Genomic DNA, 19,546 nt, shown 5'->3' on the forward strand with positions numbered 1-19,546 from the left:
CAGTCCGTCTCTGCTGAGGTCAAGCCTTGGTTTTGTTGCTCTGTTTTGAGTTTGTTTTCCCTAAGAGGTTCTGCTGGGGTGTCAGGGTTGAGAACTGCTGCTTTAGGAGAAGGTGGGTGCACTAATACACCTACCTTCGAAGCCATTAGGCCCGCGCCCACGGCCCCCTAGGTTCCCGGGACCCGAGCCGCGCTTGCGGCGCACCACCCCGAAGGGGCGGGGCAGGGGCCGCAGAAGGCGGGGCCGCGGCCGAAGCTTCGCCGCTCCCCTCGCGGGAAAGCACTGCGCGTGACTCGCTGCACCCATCGCAGCGAGAAGCGGGGGAGCTGGGCAAGCACCGCCGGCCCGGAGGACCGAACCAACGCGCCGTCCGGAGGGGCGGCAAGAGGGCAACCCAGATTGGACCATCGGCGCCGCGGCTGCAGGGGGGACCGGACATTACCAACCGGCCGGAGAGGGAGGGGGCGCCGGCCTGTCCCAGCTGCAACGCGACCCCAGGAGGGCGCGAGACGCCGCCGCCGGCACCCTCGCCTTCGGCACCCCCGCCGCCGGCACCGTAAGATCACGCTGAGGCGAGAAACGAGGTAGGGACGCCTCTTCGGGGTTGACGGGGTCCGGAAGACCCATTGCTCTCACGTTCCAAATGATCCCTTAGGAGAAAGCCCTCCGTGCCCCCGCCCTCCCCCTCAGCCCAGTCCGTGACCCTTCATCCCCACCCTCCCCGTCCGCTCCCACCCTCTGGACCGACCTCATCCTGTCCTCCTCCTGACCCTTCAGCTCTACCATCCGCTGAACCCTCAAGCACCAAGGACCAAACATCCCTTTGGGCGTCACCTCAGATCCACCCCAACCGTCTCCTCAAACTGTCCCTTCGGTGACACCCCTCGACTGACTCACGCCCAGCTGTCATCGTTGTACCCACATCTCCTGTGCCGGCCCTGGGGGAGCGCAGCCGCCGAGCACCCAGCCCCGGGACTGTGGCGGGGGCCTCCGCGCAGCCAGTCCCAGCCAGGTCCTCGGTGCCCTCCGCCCCTTTGGCCCCTGGTTCCCAAGTTGGTATCTGCCTGAGCCAGGATAGGATCTTTCTCTCACTGTTAACCTTAGGAAAACGTTTTGCCTGACATTTTGCCAGTCCCCCGCCGCTACCTTTACCTGCTGCGAAGGGCATGGTGATCCCGTGCCCAGGGCTGGCTTGGGACTGCCAGGCTGGCCCAGCAGACACAGGGGATTGTCCTGGAGGCAAAGACCATACACTATTCATTTGTATCCCCAGCGCCAGAGCACAGTACCTGGCACATGTTTGCACCCAGTAAATATTTGGTGGGTGGATAAATGAGTGAATGAGCCCAATGTAGAAGGTGTGAGGCAGAGTGCTTTGGTGGGAAAGGTGTCTCTAGTTACATGAAGGGGGGAGGAAAGGAAGAGTATCTGGGGGGTTACTTGTGATGCTCATATGGCGAGCCTAAAACTGAATATATTCAGTCTTTCAATTCATGCATCTAATTTCATTCAGGTAGGACCTTCTATGTATCAGCTGTTTTCTGCTAATGTTCTGTTTACAAAAAAAATCAGGGCTGGGTGCTGCAGAAATTCTTATTGGTAAGTGCCTTAGAGGCTGCCCAGATAATCTTGAAAGAGCTTTGCCCAAGTGACCTGCTCCTCTTGCCCTAGAGACTAACTACTCCCTCTGGGGAAGAATTCTGGAGGTGAGCCACAGCCTTTAAAGCTGACTCAGTGTAGCCAGTCAGCTGGTGTTTCAGGACAGGTTGAGGAATCAAAGTCCTCATTGATTTTACCCTTTAGCTCCTGGATACCCCCACCCACGCCCCTCAGAGACTGGAGTGGTAGACATCCCAGGCAGGCCTAGTGTGATAGATAGCAAAGATTCATAAATACTGCTGTAATATGATCAGGCCGTATTGGGCCATTTATATCTCAGTAGACCAGAGTCAGACAGGGATTACCACTATGTGAACAGTGTCAGTAGTAAATGAGAATGTGCGCCTTTTAAAGGTGGCATTCTCAAAGAACAGACTGAAACCTGTTTTTGTTGATTCTTAGGAGGGTAACCTGAACAGATTCAGATTCCTGAAGGTGAGACAGGGTTCAGAGACCTCAGATTCCTGAAGGTGAGACAGGGTTCAGAGACCTCAGAACCCCAGGTTGTGTGGGGAAGTAGGTGATACTGCAGTGATGAAACAGTGGCTGGGAAGCTATAGGAGTTGATAAGCTGACAAGTAGTTGCCTGAGCAGTAGTGGCATTATTGTAACTGGGGCTCAGAGTATTAGTAAGTACGAATAATGATTGGAGTTTTTTAGGAGGCAGTGGTATGGCTTTGGGGAAGGAAGAGAGAGCCCACCACTATCCCTGTATTCTGTTACCTGTGCCCCTCCTGCTATAAGTGCCGTAGGATACTTACCACCTTTGTTTCTCTTCCACTTTGAGCCAGGTCAAAATCTGATTTCCTCTGATTTTTTTAAGTGTTGAAAGTCCCTTTTCGAGGCCAGGCCTGCCTAACAGGAAGCTGAGTATGTTCTCACCCATTTCTAGCTTTGATTTATCCTTCTTCACTTTTTTCCCCACCCTCTGATCTGTCTTTATGAAGTAGGTCTTGGACCATAGAATCCCAAAACAGGGAGGGGCTCCTGAGATGGCGTCCACATGGGCATTGCATGTGGAGACCAGTACTTTTTTTTTTGGTGGGGGAAGTGGAACCAATTTTTAGGGAGTTTTTTTACTTTTCCCTGTCTAGACTCCCTAACAAGTAAGACCTCAATGAGCCCAGAACACTCTGGATTATTTTATTTATTTTCTCTTCAACTTCCAGTACTTCAGAGTGTTGCCAGATAAAATACAAGATGCCAAGTTAAATTTGAATTTCAGATAAACAACAAAGTGTCCTGTATTTTTGTTTCTGGCAACCCTAGTTCATGGGAAGGCTTATGCGTTCTAATTTTCTCTCTGCAAACTTAGGACAATAACTCACCCTTCTCTTCTGTTACTCATACACAATGACTGAGCACCCTATTAAAAGTCACTTGACTGGGGTGGCTCATGACCCATTAGGGTAAGGGCAAGCTCTGTGGAGATAGTCTGATTGATCAGTGTTTGGGTTACCCAGAAAACACCCACTCAGACATTGGCATATAATATTATATAGTACCTGTCAAATGAGTCTGTCATGCAAAATGAGCATATTATTTTGAGTGGCCAGATATCAACATGGCTCTGAGAGAGATGGCCAGGAGTGGGGATGAGAGTGGGATTGGGGGCGGGGGTAGATTCTAACAAAAAAAAGTGTAACTCAGTAGAACCTCCTGTACCACATTAACTTTTTTTTTTTTTTAAGATTTTATTTATTTATTTGACAGAGAGAGACACAGCAAGAGAGGGAACACAAGCAGGGGGAGTGGGAGAGAGAGAAGCAGGCTTCCCACCGAGCAGGGAGCCCGATGCGGGGCTCGATTCCAGGACCCTGGGATCATGACCTGAGCCAAAGGCAGACGCTTAATGACTGAGCCACCCAGGCGCCCACATTAATTTTTTTTTTAATTGTGGTAACATATATATAACATAAAATCTACCATTTTAACCATTCTTTTTTTAATCATTTTTTTCATCATAATAAGTATACTTTTGAATTCCCATCCCATCCCCTCACCCACCTCCCCCCTGGTAACCATCAGTTTGTTCTCTATAGTTAAGAGTCTGGGGGCTCCTGGTGGCTCACTCAGTTAAGCAGCCAACTCATGATTTGGGCTCAGGTCATGATCTCAGGGTTATGAGATCCAGCCCCATGTCAGGCCCCGTGCTGGGCATGGAGTCTGCTTAAGATTCTCTCTCTTGGGGCGCCTGGGTGGCTCAGATGGTTAAGTGTCTGCCTTTGGCTCATGTCATGATCCCAGGGTCCTGGGATCGAGCCCCATATTGGGCTCCTGGCTCAGCAGGGAGCCTGTTTCTGCCTTTCCCCCTGCTCTCTCTCTCTCTCTCTGTATCTCTCTGTCTCAAATGAATAAATAAAATCTTTTAAAAAAAAATTCTCTCTCTTCCTCTCCCTCTGCCCCTCCCCCTCTCTAAAAAAAAGTCCGTTTCTTGGTTTGTCTCTCTCTTTTTTTCCCTTTGCTCATTTGTTTCTTTTTTTTTTTTTTTTTTTTTTTTTTTTTTTTTTTTTTTTTAAAGATTTTATTTATTTCCTTGACAGAGAGAGACACAGCGAGAGAGGGAACACAAGCAGGGGGAGTGGGAGAGGGAGAAGCAGGCTTCCCGCTGAGCAGGGAGCCCGATGTGAGGCTCGATCCCAGGACCCTAAGATCATGACCTGAGCCGAAGGCAGACGCTTAACGACTGAGCCACCCAGGCGCCCCCATTTGTTTCTTTTCTTAACTTCCACATATGATTGAGATCATATGGTATTTTTCTTTCTCTGACTGACTGACTGCTTAGCATTGTACTCTCCAGCTCTATCCATGTCGTTGCAAATGACAAGATTTCATCCTTTTTTATGACTGAATAATATCCTGTAATATATATATTCTGTATTATATATACACCACGTCTTCTTTGTCCATTCATTTATCGATGGACACCTGGGCTGCTTCCATAGTTTGGCTACTGTAAATAGTGCCGCAGTAAACATAGGAACGTATGTATCCCATCACATTAGTGTTTTTGTATTTTGGGGGTAAATACCCAGTAGTACAATTACTGGATCATAGGGTAGTTCTACTTTTAATTTTTTGAGGAAACTCCATACTGTTTTCCATAGTGGCTGCACCAGTTTACATTCCCACCAACAGTGCAAGAGGGTTCCTTTTTCTCCACATCCTCGCCAACACTGGTTGTTTCTTGTGTTTTGATTTTAGCCATTCTGACAGGTGTGAGGTGATATCTCATTGTAGTTTTGGTTTGCATTTCCCTGATGATGAGTGATGTTGAGCATCTTTTCATGTGTCTGTTGGCCATCTGGATGTCTTCTTTGGAGGAATTTTAACCATTCTGAAGTGTACAGTTCAGTGGCATTAAGTATATTCACATTGTTTCCATCCATCACCACCATCCATCTACAAAACTTTTTCACCTTCTCAAACTGAAACTACATACCCATTAAATAATAACTCTCATTCCCTCTTCCCCAGAACCCCTGGCAACTACCATTCTGCTTTCTTTCTCTATGAATTTGACTACTCTAAGTTAAATCATATTATATTTATCTGTGACTGGTTTATTTCATTTAACATAATGTCTTCAGGGTTCATGCATTTTGCAGCTCGTATCTGAATTTCCTTCCTTTTTAAGGCTGAATAGTGGTCATTGATATATATACCACATTCTGTTTGTTTATTCATTCATTTGTTAATGGACACTTGGGTTGCTTCCACCTTTTGGCTATTGTGAATAATTCTGCTATGAACACGAGTGTACAAATATCTATTTGAGTTCCTGCTTGTAATTCTTTTGGATATATACCCAGAAATGGAATTTCTGGATTAAATGGTAATTTTATGTTTACTTTTTTGAGGAACCAGCGATTGTTTTCCACAGGCCATACCATTTTAACTTCCCACAAGCAATATAGTGTTCCAGTTCTTCCACATCTTTGTCAACACTTGTTATTTTCTGTTTTTGTTTTGTTTTTATAACAAACGAATGGATGTGAAGTATCTCATTGTTGGTTTTGATTTGCATTTCTTTTTTTTTTTTTTTTAAGATTTTATTTATTTGAGAGAGAGAGAATGAGAGAGAGAGCACATGAGAGGGGGGAGGGTCAGAGGGAGAGGCAGCAGGGAGCCCGATGCAGGACTCGATCCAGGGACTCCAGGATCATGACCTGAGCCGAAGGCAGTTTCTTTTTTTTTTTTTTTTTAATTTTTTTATTGTTATGTTAATCCCCATACATTACATCATTAGTTTTAGATATAGTGTTCCATGATTCATTGTTTGTGCATAACACCCAGTGCTCCATGCAGAACGTGCCCTCCTCAATACCCATCACCAGGCTAACCCATCCTCCCAACCCCCTCCCCTCTAGAACCCTCAGTTTGTTTTTCAGAGTCCATCGTCTCTCATGGTTCTTCTCCGAAGGCAGTTTCTTAACCAACTGAGCCACCCAGGCGCCCGATTTGCATTTCTTTAATGGCTAGTGATGCTGAGCATCTTTTCATGGGCTTATTGGCTATTTTTATTTCTTTAGAGAAATGTCTGTTGAAATCCTTTGCCCTTTTTCTTTTAGACTCATTCTTTAAAAAAAAATTTTTTTTTAAGATTTTATTTATTCATTTGAGAGAGATACAGAGACAGAGAGAGAGAGAGCACAAGCAGGGGGAGAGGCAGAGGGAGAGGAAGAAGCAGACTCCCCGCTGAGCTGGGAGCCTGACATGGGGCTTGATCCCAAGACCTAGAGATCATGACCTGAGCCGAAGGCAGACGCTTAACCATCTGAGCCACCCAGGCACCCCATCTTTGCCCATTTTTTAATTGGGTTACATGTCTTTTTATTATTGAGTTATATGTGTTCTTTATATATTCTGGATAGAAGTCCCTTATCAGATATATGATATACAAATATATTCTCCCATTCTGTGGGTTGTCTTTTCACTCTGTTGATTGTCCTTTGATGCACAAAGTTTTAAATTTTGGTGAAATCCATTTTATACATTTTTTCTTTTGTTGCCTGTGATTTTGGTGCAATATATAAGAAATCATTGCCAAATTCAGCGTCATGAAGTTTTCCCCCTGTTTTTTTCTAAGTTTTTTATAGTTTTATGCCTATGGTTAAGTCTTTGATCCATTTTGAGTTAATTTTTGTATATAGTATAAGACAAAGGCCCAACCTTGTTCTTTTGCATGTGGATATCAATTTTCCCAACACCATTTATTGAAAAGACTGTCCTTTCCCCCATTGAATAGTCTTGGCATTCTTGTCAAAAATCATTTGACCAGATATGCCAGAGTTTATTTCTGGGCTCTCTGTTCTGTTCCATTGGTCTGTATGTCTGTATTTATGCCAATACCATACTCTTTTGATTACTGTAGTTTTGTAGTAAGTTTCGAAATTAGGAAATGGGAGCCTTCCAACTTTATTCTTCTGTTTCGAGATTGTTTTGCTATTCAGGATCCCTTGAGATTACATATGAATTTTAGGATGGATTTTTCTATTTCTGCAAAAAATATTGTTAGGATTTTGAAAATGATTGCATTGAATCTGCAGATTGCTTTGGGTAGTATTGACATTTTTTTTATTAATGTGGAAAGAACACTTAATATATTGTTGACTATAGGTACATTGTTGTACAGCAGATCTCTAGAGCTTATTCATCTTGCTTGACTGAAACTTTATGCCCATTGAACAGCAACTCCCCATTTCCCTCTCCTCCAGCCCCTGGCAACCACCATTTCACTCTTCGATTCATTAATTTGACTATTGTAGATACCTCATATAAGTGACGTCAGGTAATGTTTTTCTTTCTATGCTTAGCTTATTTCACTTAGCATAATGTCTATTTATGTTGTCACATACTGCAGGTTTTGACATCTTCTCTGTATTGTCTTACAGTCCATGAACACAGGATATCTTTCCATTTATTTGTGTTTTCTTTCATTTCTTCCTGCAATGTTTTATAGTTTTTAGTGTCCAACTCTTTTACAAAACTCTTTGGTTAAGCTTATTCCTAAGTATTTTATTCTTTTTGATGTTATTGTAAATGGAATTGTTTTCTTAATTTCCTTTTCATATTTTTCTTTGCTGCTGTACAGAAACACAACAGATTTTTATGTGTTGATTTTTGTGTACTGCAACTCTGCCAGATTAATTTATTAGTTCTAACAGTTTTGTGGGGAATTTTTAGGGTTTTTTACTTGTAAGATCAGGTCATCTGCAAACAGAGACTCAGATGTCTTCTATTTCTTTTTCTTGCCTATTGACTAGAAAAAGGTTTGATAATTTGGTATGCAAGTCCTTAATAGACACTGAGAACAAAACTGTATTTTAGCCTAGTATATTAATTAGTGTTCACAGTAAATCATTAAGAAAAAGTTTTTAAAAAGAAAAAAATTATAACCTATATACTGTATGTAAAGCAAAGTGTATAAGTAAAAATGTACTTTTTTTTTTTTTTAGATTTTATTTATTTATTTGAGAGAGATAGAGAGCACACGAACTGGGGGAGGAGCAGAGGGAGAGGGACAAGCAGACTACACCGAGCACGGAGCCTAACAAGGGGCTTCATCCCATGACCCTGAGATTATGACCTGAGCCAAATTAAGAGTCAGGCACTTAACCAACTGACCCACCCAGGTGCCCCAGTAAAAGTGTACTTTTAAAGGAGTTTTACAAAAATACCTAAAAAAAATTTTTTTTCAAGATTTTATTTATTTGACAGAGAGAGAGAGAGACAGCCAGAGAGAGAACACAAGCAGGGGGAGCAAGAGAGGGAAAAGCAGGCTTCCTGCAGAGCCCGATGTGGGACTCGATCCCAGGATCCTGGGATCATGACCTGAGCCAAAGGTAGATGCTTAACTGACTGAGCCACCCAGGCACCCCAAAATACCTAAAAAAATTAATTTTGATACTTCAAGAAGAAATTCTCTGTTCTCTAGAATTCTTGATTTAATAGGATAGTCTTTTATCTCCTCCCAGAAGATAAGACATTGAGCTTTGAAATATCTGCTGTGTTTATGGTTTGTGTGAGGTCCTATAGTCAAAGACAGTGGACTGATAACTGGGTAGAGAGAAAAACAGGGCCAGCCAACTTCTGACAAGACTTTAGTTATCTTAGGATCCAAAGTCTATACTTAACTTGCTTATCTTAGTATCCTAAAATCTATATTTAACTTGTTTATCTGTTTTTATACTTTTGTACTTTTTTTTCTTGTATAACTCTTTTTAAAAAGAAAATGTAGCCTTATATTTAGTGTACTCAGGGAGAAATGGAAAGTTATCTTTATCCATGCTCAGGTAAAGAAAAAAGGAGAGCAGAGTATTCCTGAAGTCAAAATAGATAGGGTTCAGGTGACCCTAATGAAAAAAAGCAAAAACTCAAGAGGAGAAAGTTGGGGACCTACTGCTGATCCCATTCATCATGGAGTTCTCTTACAAAGTATTATTTCCTTGTTTTTTAAAGTGTTATATTCTATTTATTTAAGTATTCAACCAAGTTTTAGGGGTGCCTGGGTGGCTCAGTCGTTGGGCGTCTGCCTTCGGCTCAGGTCATGATCTCGGGGTCCTGGGATCCAGCCCCGCTTCAGGCTCCCTGCTCAGTAGGGAGCCTGCTTCTGCCTCTCCCCACTGCTTGTGCGCTTGCTCACTCTCTCAAATAATCTTAAAAAAAAAACAAAATACAGGCTGAGCTTTTTTTATCCAGACCAACCTATTCTCTCAGGGTTCTGCCTAGCTAGAGTTTTTCCGTAAGGCTAATCATTTCCTTTCAACATCCCCCAAAGCATAATGATTTATACTTTTCTGTCTCGCTTATATATTACTGTATAACAAATCACCCCAAAACTTAGTGCCTTAAAACAGTGATTGATTATGTCTCACAATTTTGTAAGTTGGCTAGGTGGGTTTTTGCAGTTCCAAAAGAGGAGTTCTAGAAATATTTTGATATATATATATATTTTTTTAATTTTTATTTTAAGTGGGCTCCACACCCAACATGGGGCATGAACTCAAGACCCTGAGATCAAGAGTCACACACTCTACTAACTGAGCCAGCCAGGCACCCCCAACTTTTTTTAAACATACATACTTTTTAAAATTTTTATAGGAGTTCTAGAATTTCTTTTTTTTTTTTTTTTTTATGTAGGCTCCACACCCAGCATGCAGCGCAGCGCAGGGCTTGAGCTCAGGACCCTGAGATCAAGACCCCAGCTGAGATCAGAGGTTGGATGCTTAATCAACTGAGCCACCCAGGCATCCCAGGAGTTCTAAAAATATTTTGAATAGGAGCACTACTGTAATGAATTAAGTCATTCAAGGTGACTACTCTGAATCATGTCTCTTACTTGGTTGTACAGAACTAGTCTACTTCTTTAAAATATTAGTGTCAGGGCACCTGGGTGGCTCAGTCATTAAGCGTCTGCCTTCGGCTCAGGTCACGATCCCAGGGTCCTGGGATCGAGCCCCACATCGGGCTCCCTGCTCTGCGGGAAGCCTGCTTCTCCCTCTCCCACTCCCCCTGCTTGTGTTCCCTCTCTTGCTGTCTCTCTCTCTCTGTCAAATAAATAAATAAAATATTTTAAAAATAAATAAAATAAAATATTATCTTTTCTTTATACTTAAAGCTATAGTTAACTTCTTAGATAATGTAGTGTTTATTTCAGTTTATAGGCTGATTTATGTAATGTGCTTTGCTTGACATCAACACAGCAACCTACAACATCACTAGTTTATTCATCCCTAATGATAGTGATTGGCGAAGGGAGGCCTGGAAGCAGAACCACCTGCCTCATTATGCATTTGTGAGTCCTTTCTAACAACCAAGTGGTAGTAATAGATAGTTAACAAGGGTCTTTGATCTCATGAGAACAAAAGACAGCTGTGGCTTTGTGTTGGTTGGGAAGATCTGTAATAGAGAATCTCAAACTTTTTTAGAGGGGAGTTCTTTGTTCAAGTATATTCCACAAGAAAGTGGACACAGAAAGATAAAATCTGAGCTGTTTTGGTTGAAGGCAAGGAGTTGGGGAAATAGAGTCTAACCTGGTCATCTCTCCCTCCTTTCCTCTCCATCCCCTTCTCCCTTTCTCACAGTCCCCTGAGGGAGCTCTCTAAAGCAGTTTGAAAGCCACTGATAAAGAAGTTTCTCCTGCTGAGTCATGATTCCAAAGTAGAAAAAGGTTCAAATAAATCGTTGAATTGGAGATCCCATCATCTTCAATTGACCACCCACCAGTAGCCAATCATGGTTTGAAAGAAACATAACCAAAATGTGTTCTGCATACATATCGTTCCCAAATTCCTATGTAAAACTGAAAGCCTTGGGACACTTGGGTGGCTCAGTTGGTTAAGTTCTGCCTTCAGTTCAGGGGGGATCTTGTCCCGCATGGGGCTCCTTGCTCGGCAGGGAGTCTGCTTCTCCCTCTGCCTTCCGCTCCCCCTGCTTGTGTGTGCTCTCTCTTACTCTTGCTCTCCCTCTCTCTCTGGCAAATAAATAAGTAAAATCTTAAAAAAAAAACCTGATAGCCTTAGTTTAACAAACTTCATGGAACTAGGAATGAATTATAGATACCTTTTACCCTTTCATCTAAGACATTTGCTAATTTGTTGACCTTTTTAGCCCAGAGCCAAGAAAAAATTTTCTAGCCATACTTTCTTGTTTATAGTATATAAAAACTTTTGTCTTTAGACTATTTTATAATAATGTATATGCTTTAAAAATGTATACATTGGGGCGCCTGGGTGGCTCAGTTGGTTAAGTGACTGCCTTCGGCTCGGGTCATGATCCCAGGGTCCTGGGATCGAGTTCCGCATCGGGCTCCCGGCTCAGCGGGGAGCCTGCTTCTCCCTCTGACCCTCTCCTCTCTCATGCTGTTTCTCTCTCGCTCGCTCTCTAATAAATAAATAAATAAATATTTAAAAAAATAAAAAATAAAAATAAAGATGTATACATTGAACATTGGGGAGCTCTGCACCCCCTTCCTTTTGAGTACCCTTAGCCTCTTTGCCCAACTTCTTCTAGACACGTGCTTTTCAAACTTGAGGGTGCATAAAAATCACCTAGATCACCCCTGAAATTCTGATTCAGTAAGTCTAACTTGGAGCACAAGTATTTACCTTTCTTTCTTTTTTTTTTTTTTTTTTAAGATTTTATTTATTTATTTGACAGAGAGAGACACAGCATGAGAGGGAACACAAGCAGGGGGAGTGGGAGAGGGAGAAGCAGGCTTCCCGCCGAGCAGGGAGCCCGATGCGGGGCTCGATCCCAGGACCCCGGGATCATACCTGAGCCGAAGGCAGACGCTTAACGACTGAGCCACCCAGGCGCCCCTTTACCTTTCTTTCTTTCTTTTTCTCTCTCTCTCTCTTTTTTTTTTTAAGACTTTATTTATTTGTCAGAAAGAGAGAGCACAAGCAGGGGGAGTGGGAAAGGGAGAAGCAGGCTCCCTGCTGAGCAAGGAGAAGGCAGCCATTTAACTGACTGAGCCACCCAGGCATCCCAGTATTTACCTTTCTAATAAATTCCCAGATGAAGCTGATTCTACTGGTCCATCGACCACACTTTGAGTAGAACTACTACTAGATCCACACTCTAATCTCAGCCTTTTAATCAGTGGTTCTCAGAGTTGATCAATGTAAAAACTTTTGTTAGAGGGTAGGAGGTGCAGGGGGAGAGCCCCATGTACAGGACCCAAGAATTGAAGGAAATAGTGCCACTGTCTAAGACTGTTATTTGGGGCATATCATTTCCACATTGGATTTTCTTCCTTTAGAGATTAGGATTATAAATCTCTCACTCATTCAAGATTAAGGGTTTGTGGAGAATCGTTCTAAGGAAATGCTATTAGCTGCCCACACTTTAACCTAGAAAATATTTAAACTTAAATGCCTTTTTATGGAGAAAGATGAAAGGTACTATGATATTTTCCCTTTGAAACTTAAAGCAAAATCTTGTCTATTTTTGTTTAAAAATATTTTCTGAAAAATATTTTGTATTTTTTTTCTTACTGTAGATGGGAATATGCTCATTGTGGAGAATCTAAAAAATAAAGACAAGTATAAAATGAAAGTATACCACTGAACAGTTCTTGAAAGCCACATTTTTTAAATTGAGATATAATTGACATACAACATTTATATTAGTTTCAGGTATACAACATAATGATTAAATATTTGTATAAATTGCAAATGACCACCACAATAAGTCTAGGTAACAACCATCACCATACATAGTTACAAAAATGTTTTTCTTGTGATGAGAACTTTTAAGATTTACTGTCTTAGCAACTTTTGAGTATGCAATATAGTATTAATTATAGTCGCCATGCTGTACATTACATCCCCATGACTTCTTTTATAACTGGAAATTTGTACCTTTTGACTCCCTTCACTCATTTCTCCCACCCCCCAGCCCTACCCTCCCTCTGACAACCACCAATCTGTTCTCTGTATCTAAGAGCTTGGTTTTTTTTTGTTTTGTTTAGATTTTGCATGTAAATGAGATCATATGGTATTTGTCTTTCTTGTCTGACTTACTTCACTAAGCATAGTGCCCTCAAGGTCCATCCATGCTGTCACAAATGTCAAGATTTCCTTCTTTCTCAGAGCTGAATAATAAGAGGAACTCTCTATTTGTTCTGACTGAAGTCCTTCCCCTGGCCCATACAAATATTTCTATTCCTCCTTTAAGAATCTACTCATATGACATCCTTTCTGAAACCTTTCCTAACCACCCCTTACAAACTTAGGTACGATTTCCAGTGTGCTTCCATTGGCCTTGTCTGGGGCTTCATTATAACAGTTAACACCTAACTGTAAACTTTATGAGTGCAGGAATAGTCTTTGAATCCAGGACCTCTCAGAAATCTTAAGAGATCCTGTTCTCATCCAGTTTTTGATTTTTTTAAAAAAAATTTTTAAGTAGTCTGTACACCCAAATGGGGCTCAAACTCACAACCCTGAGATCAAGAGTCGCATGCTCTACCAAGTGAGCTAGCCAGGCGCCCCTAGGTTTTGAAGTTCTTTATATATTAAAAATGATTGGGGCACCTGGGTGGCTCAGTTAAGTGTCCGACTCTTGGTCTCAGCTCAGATCTTGATCTCAGGGTCATGATTTCAAGCCCCATGTTGGGCTCCATGCTGGGCATGGAGCCTACTTAAAATTTTTTTTAAAAAAATGACTGAAATCCAAAGGAGGATTATAATAATTTTGGCATATTTTAAATTTTTACATAAACAAACTGTGTAGGATAAGAATCACATGATCATTTCAATAGATGCAGAAAAACCATTTGACAAGTCCATGATAAAAACACTCAACAAACTAGGAATAGAAGAGAACTTCCTCAAGCTGATAAAGGGCATCTACAAAAAACCCCACAGCTAACATTGTACTTAATGGAAAAAGACAACTAAAAGCTTTCCTTATGAGATCAGGAACAGGAGAAGGATATCTGTTCTTGCCACTTCAACATTGTACTGGAAGTTTTAGCCAGAGCAATTAGTCAAGAAAAAGAAATAAAAGGTATCCAGATTACAAAGGAAAAAGTAGAACTATTTCTGTTGGCAAATGTCATGATCTTGTATATAGAAAGTCCTAAAGAATCCCAAAAAAAAAACCATTATAACTAATAAATGAGTTCAGTAAGACTGTAGGATGTAAGATCAATGGCTATAAGCTTTCTTTTAGAGGTGATGAAAATATCCCAAAATTAGATTGTGGTAATGGTTGCACAACCGTATGAATATACTAAAAACCACTGAATTGTACATTTTTAAAAGGTGAGTTTTATGGTATGTTAATTATATGTCAGTAAAGCTATTTTACATATCTAATTTACATATGAAAATTCATTTGTATATAAGGATAAAAGGCTAAGGTTGAGGTCCTGTGTGAATGTCAGGCTTGAGCCAAAGGTCTTCCTGTTCCCTAGGCTGATTTCTGTTATATATTCATGTGCCTAACATAATGTCTGACAAATAGTATAAGCTCAATAAATATGTGTGTAATGAATGAATTATGGTAACTGAACTGACTTAAAGCCTAGTTCAGCAAATCTACATTCCTAAGGGTTTTTTGCTTTCACCAAAGATCCATGAATTTATTGACATCTACAGAAATTCTAGCCTGGCTCCAGGATGAGTTTGGTTTTAGCCCTATAAAACAAGTTTTATTTTATTTATTTATTTTTTTAAAAAATTTTATTTACTTATTTGACAGAGAGACACAGCGAGAGAGGGAACACAAGCGGGTAGTGGGAGAGGGAGAAGCAGGCTTCCCACGGAGCAGGGAGCCCGATGCGGGACTTGATCCCAGGACTCTGGGATCGTGACCTGAGCCAAAAGCAGACACCCAACGACTGAGGCCCTATAAAACAAGTTTTAAAGAAGATAGAATGGTCAGTTAATACTGGTAGACTAGATAAAGACCTTACCAAAAGAAGATCTATAAATCAAGTTGGCATGAGGTGAAGCGTAAGTAGGAATTAAAAAAAAAATAACATAAATATTTAAGAACAATTTAAAAATAAAACAATAATAATAAAATAAATATAAATCACCTGTAATCCCATCTGCCTATCCTTTCTGTTTACATGCATATATAAAGTTTGTAGGAATGTAATTATAGCATTAAAATTATTTTGTATTCTACTTTCTTTTAAATAACATTATTTCCTAAGCATTTTTCCATGTTGCTATTGAGGCATTACAGTTTATGGCTTAGTGTATTCCATTCACTTGTACCCTCAATGGTAGCCCTTTAGCTTCATTCACATTATAATCATTCTCTTAAAAATGTATTCATCTAGTAAAACCCTAATGCTGAAAGAACATAACCCCTCACCTTCCCTCTGTCTGTAATGAAACAGCTACGCAGTGCTGGAGAAAATTGTACAGCCCAGCAGATTTAGTATCACCTTAAATTCATCATCACCAAACTGATGTTGGCCAGCAGTCTTACTTTATTTTTCTAACAAAGTTGTTCCTCCACTCTTTATAACAAATATCTTATACTTTCACTACCTTCTGCAGCTCCTGACCCTCTTTTTTCCCTCCATGCACTCTGTTGATGACTTTGACTCATGCACTTCAGAAAGAAAAAAGAAGCCTTAGAACATGAACCCTCTCACTTTCTACTACCAATCTGCAAAGATGTCTACCACGATCCTCTCTTCACTAGTTGGAATGGGGGAAATATCCCAGCTCTCAACAAAGGCTAATTCCTCCCTGGTTCACTGGATTGCATATCCTCCTGTGTTATTTTTACAGCCATTGTAGTACCCTGAAATATTTGCAATTGGTCGGCTGCCCAACAACTGTTTTCCCACTGAAACCAGAGTTTATTTAGGAGAGTTTATCCACCTTCCTCCCCAATGGCCTCTGAATGTTAACATAGCTGGATGTAATGGTTGAGATGGTGATAGCCATCCTGTCACCTAACAGAATATCTGAATGACATGCTGAGGCTCTGAATTAACTATCCCAACAATAACTCTACCTCTGGTCTTCTTGATAGGTATGACTAATAAATTTCCTCTATTGTTTAAGGTGTTTTGAGATTGTTTTTTATGTCCATTCGGCACAGAGTATCATACCTAAATGGTACACTTTTTAAGCTACCCCAAATAAATCTGTATCCTGAGTAAAAACAGTGTGATTGCTATACAAATGGAACTTCAAGACAATTCCCTAATGCCACCCCACTCCTACCCACCGCTTCTGATCTGTTTGCTGATCCCAAGTTCAACCTATATAGAAATTCTGGAGCTACTACTGCTTCTCAGGATGTTGCTTATCATTTAACCCTTCTCCTTTCTAAATCTTCAACATCAGTGGGGAGGAAATTAGGGGGGAAAAAAGGAAAGGAAAGGAGGAAAGGGAAGGAAGGAAAGAAGGGGGGAAGGAGGGAGGGAGGGAGGAAGGAAGGAAGACATTTCCCAGAACTGAAAAACACTGAGTCTCCAAATTAAAAGGGCCCACTGTGTGTCCAGTACAATAAATAGAAATAACATACCCAAGGGTACCTCATCATCAAAATTTGGAACACTGGAGATATGGAGAAATTCCAAAACTCTTCTTTAAAAAAGAAAAAAAAAGTTATATACAAATATCAGGAATCGGAATGGCATTGGGCTGAACAGTAATGGAATCTAATTAGCAAGCAATGGAGCAATGCTTTCAAATTTCTGAGAAGAATTGATTTCTTTTCTTTTTTTTTTTTTTAAGTAGGCTCCGTGCCCAGTGTGGAGCCCAACATGGAGCTTGAACTCACGACCCCAAGATCAAGACCTGAGCTGAGATCAAGAGTCAGACACTTAACTGACTGAGCCATCCAGGTGCCCCAGAAGAATTGATTTTTAGCCTAGGATTTTATGCACAACCAGATTATCATCTGTGAAAGTTTTTTGTTTTTTTTTTGTGAAAGTTTAAACTATATATTTTCAGACATTCATTTCAAAAATGTTCCTTCTGTGTATCATTTTTTAGGATGCTACTAAAGGATATGCTCCAGCAAAATGAGAGAGAAAACAAAAAAGAAAAAAGAGATCTAGAACCAAGGGCAACTAACATAAGAGAGAGGCAAAGGAAATTCCTAGGATGATGGTAAAGGGAAGCCTAGCATGATAGTGGTGTCATAAGTGCAGGAAGGAGTCCATTCAGAATGCATCAGGAGAACAGAAAGTTCCAAGAGGATCGTCCGGGGAAAACAAACAAGCAAACAAACTGTATTTGACCATTTGGAAAATTATATTGAGGGGTTTTTACTATTCTGCAAGACAGTTTGGGAAGAATTAGGGGCAGTTGTATAGCAAACTAAACCAAGAGACGCAAGTATTATTAATTATATAGTAATAGTGAGGGTCCACATACTACCAAGTCACAGTAAACACTTGATATTAATTTACCCAGAAATTGTGAGGAAGGTGGGTGTGAAATTGCTGAGTTTTTATCTTTTATATGAGGAAGTAAAAAGAGAATGTTTAAAACCAAGAAACTAGCGGGGCGCCTGGGTGGCTCAGTCGTTAAGCGTCTGCCTTCAGCTCAGGTCATGGTCCCGGGGTCCTGGGATCAAGCCCCGCATCGGACTCTCTGCTCAGCGAAGAGCCTGCTTCTCCCTCTCCCGCTCCCCCTGCTTGTGTTCCCTCTGTCGCTGTGTCTCTCTCTGTCAAATAAATAAATAAAGTCTTTAAAAATAAATAAATAAAATAAAAGAAATAACATGAGGGGTGTGGGAGGGATGGGGTGGCTGGGTGATGGACATTGGGGAGGTTATGTGCTATGGTGAGCACTGTGAATTGTGTAGGACTGATGAATCACAGACCCGAACCCCTGAAACAAATAATACATTATATGTTAATTAAAAAATATAAATAAAAAAATAAAATATGCCCTCACTGGAAAAAAAGAAATAACATGATAAAAGTACATGAAGATATATACATAAGGATGTTTGATGAAGCACCATTTATAGAAGCAAAAATTTAAAAAAATATCCTAAATGCTCTTTCATTAGTTTATCAATTAAATTATGAGGTAGCCCATAATGACAGTCTACAAAACATTAAAAAATATTTTTTTAGAATAGTTGTTGAGATGAAACTATGTCCATAATATAGATTTAAAATTTTTTAACTTAAATTCAAATTTAATTAACATATAGTGTATTATTAGTTTCAGAGGTAGAGTTCAGTGATTCATCAGTCTTATATAACACCCAGTGCTTATTACATCAGGTGTCCTCCTTAATGCCCATCACCCAGTTACGCCATCACCCCACCCACTTTCCCTCCTGCAACCCTCAGTTTGTTTCCTATAGTTAAGAGTCTCTTATGGTTTGTCTCCCTCTCTGATTTCATCTTATTTTATTTTTCCTTCCCTTCCCCTATGTCCCATGATATAGTTTTTCATTAATTATATCATGATATAGTTTTTTAATAAAGTAATTTATAAGGTACCATTCATGGTGTGATCCCATTTTTATTTAAAAAACCCATACACACATTTGGTTCTTTATCTGTATTTTGAGTTTTCTAGCAGTAAATGGGCTGATGATTCTTTTAGGCCAATTAGGATCCTTATGGGCTGGAAGCTCTGGGCCTTCTGGACCATTATCATCATAGGAGACATGAGGGACCACCCATTTACAGCCCCAAAGAGGACAGACACCTCTATCAACAAGTGCTTACCAAATGCCTAACACCTATTTCAGGGACGAAGCAAAAACTACAGGCATGTTCTAGGGCAAATTATCATTCACTGAGAAAGCTATATTCGTTATTTTGAAAGATTTAAGTTATATTCAAAGTTCTAAAATGCCTTACATTAGCTTGAGAAAATTATGGAAATAAAAACAACTAATTAAGGTGAGAATATTCTTAAAACTTGTGCCTGCCCCTTTCATGAATAATTTGGTAAAATAACTGGTCACATCTGAAGAGGGGAAATTTTCTTGTATTTTTCTTTATCTTGAATTACCTAGGACATTAGTTCACAGGTAGACATAAACTTGATGGTTACCTTTATAAGAATTAAGAACACAAGAGTTACATGAAGTACAAAAAACTATAAAGCAAAGAAGTGTATTATAAATAGTATATACATTTCCTCTTTCCTCCTTGGTTGCATGTTAAGGATAGAGACTGTCTTGCTCATCTCAGTAGTCATTTAACCTAGTACAGAGCCTGGCATGTGGCTTAAATGTTCACTGAATTGAACTAAGGAGGAACTGAATCTTCACCAACCTGGAAAACTTTTTATTCTAGAGCAGAATGTGGTTCATTACAGTGGTAGACATATTTACACACTAGTTCTAGTTCTTGTTGGGGTGTGGGGTGCTGAGAGGATCAAGAGAGTAGTGGCTGGCTTCTGGAATGTGCAGGGCAAGTATGCCTAGG

The 19,546-nt window shown here is 40.6% G+C and overlaps 1 protein-coding gene across 1 annotated transcript in view; it reads left to right on the plus strand.

The window, feature by feature from the left end:
• The first annotated feature begins 274 nt into the window (after positions 1 to 274).
• Positions 275 to 19,546, plus strand: part of RUSC2 (RUN and SH3 domain containing 2) — a 70,709-nt gene continuing 51,437 nt past the window's right edge. The window contains exon 1 of the mRNA XM_036081215.2: positions 275 to 584. The gene's annotated coding sequence lies outside the window, so the exon portion shown is untranslated. The remainder of the gene's footprint in view (positions 585 to 19,546) is intronic.

This window comes from Halichoerus grypus, chromosome 14 (genome assembly GCF_964656455.1).
Source record: "Halichoerus grypus chromosome 14, mHalGry1.hap1.1, whole genome shotgun sequence".
Taxonomy (NCBI): Eukaryota; Metazoa; Chordata; class Mammalia; order Carnivora; family Phocidae; genus Halichoerus; species Halichoerus grypus.